The following is a 1,873-nucleotide window of genomic DNA, read 5'->3' as shown; positions in this document are numbered from 1 at the left end:
TCTAGAAAAAGATCTAAGAGACTTAATGCAAATTAACACATACTATGTTCATTTCTTTTTTCTGTTTTTTTTTTCTCTCTCCCATGGCTTTTCTCTTTTGCTTCCTTTTTTCTCTCTCAACATTTCTCATAAAGCAATGTACATTAAAGATAAAATAAATTTATTACAATAATAACAAAATAAAATCCATCTGAAAGAACAAATGGTCAAGGATTTCAAGGGACTGTCTATGGCCATACCACCCTGAATGCGCCCGTTCTTGTCTGATCTTGGAAGCTAAGCAGGGTCGGGCCTGATTAGTACTTGGATGGGAGACCCTCTTGGGTGGGAGACCCCCTGGGACTACCGGGTGCTGGGGGCCTAAAAAAAAGACTTTCAAGGGACTTAATAAAAAAAATAATGAAAATGAAAGTAACCTAGCTATACTAGACCCCAAATTATGTAACAAATCAATGGTCATCAAAACCATTTGCTACTCAACCCTGTTTGTAGTGGCTAGAAACAGGAAAATGAATGGATGCCCATCAATTGGAGAATGGCTGGGTAAATTGTGGTATATGAATGTTATGGAATATTATTGTTCTGTAAGAAATGACCAACAGGATGAATACAGAGAGGCTTGGAGAGATCTACATGGACTGATGCTAAGTGAGATGAGCAGAACCAGGAGATCATTATACACTTCAACAACGATATTGTATGAGGATGTATTCTGATGGAAGTGGATTTCTATGACAAAGAGACCTAACAGTTTCAGTGGATAAATGATGGACAGAAACAGCTACACCCAAAGAAGGAATACTGGGAAACGAATGTGAACTATTTGCATTTTTGATTTTCTTCCCGAGTTATTTTTACCTTCTGAATCCAATTCTCCCTGTGCAACAGGAGAACTGTTTGGTTCTGCAAATATGTATTATATCTAGGATATACTGCAACATATTTAACATATATAGGACTGCTTGCCATCTTGGGGGGGTGGAGGGAGGGAGAGGAAAAAACGAAACATAAGCGAGTGCAAGGGATAATGTTGTAAAAATTACTCTGGCATGGATTCTGTCAATACAAAGTTATTATTAAATAAAAAAAAAACCATTTGCTACTGGCTAAGAAACAGAGCAGTGGATCAATGGAATTGGATAGGTTCACAAGACACAATAATCAACGCCTATAGTAATCTAGTGTTTGATAAACCCAAAACTTCAGCTTCTGAGATAACAATTCACTCTCTTTTCTAAAATATATAGATAATTGACACAAAGTTAACAAACTACAAGTCATTTCCCAAATGATAAATGCTGAACGAATAGGAATAGACAATTTTCAAACAAAGAAATTAAAGCTGTTTCTAGTCATGGAAAAAAAATGCTCTAAGTCTTAATTGCTTAGAAAAATGCAAATTAAAATAATTTTAACACAACTTTGTATCTCTCAGATTACCTAAGTTAACGAAAAAAAGATAATGAATGTTGGAGAAGATGTGGGAAAACTACATTGTTGGTGGAGTTGTGAAATGATCCAACCATCCTGGAAAGCAATTTGGTACCATGCCCAAAGTGCTACAAAAACATGCATACCCTTTGATCTATTTGTTTCCCTGCTGGGTCTCTATCCCAAAGAGATCATAAAAGAGGGAAAAGGACCCACATGTGCAAAAATGTTTGTGGCAGCCCTTTTTTGTAGCATCAAAAAACTGAAATCGAGTGGATGTCTATCAGTTGAAAAATGGCTGAATAAGGCATGCCATATGAAATAATGGAATATTATTGTTCTAGAAGAAATGATGAGAAGGCTGATTTCAGAAAAGTCTAGGGAGATTTACATGAACTGATGCTAAGTGAAGTGAATAGAACCAAGAACATTGTACACAATA

At 36.0% G+C, this 1,873-nt stretch overlaps 1 pseudogene; it reads left to right on the top strand.

Moving 5' to 3' along the window:
• The first annotated feature begins 225 nt into the window (after window positions 1-225).
• Window positions 226-361, top strand: LOC127558419 (uncharacterized; annotated as a pseudogene).
• The last annotated feature ends 1,512 nt before the right edge of the window (window positions 362-1,873 follow it).

This window comes from Antechinus flavipes, chromosome 3 (genome assembly GCF_016432865.1).
Source record: "Antechinus flavipes isolate AdamAnt ecotype Samford, QLD, Australia chromosome 3, AdamAnt_v2, whole genome shotgun sequence".
Lineage (NCBI taxonomy): Eukaryota > Metazoa > Chordata > Mammalia > Dasyuromorphia > Dasyuridae > Antechinus > Antechinus flavipes.
Note: the sequence above shows the minus strand (reverse complement) of the source record. Positions and strands in the feature narration are given on the sequence as shown.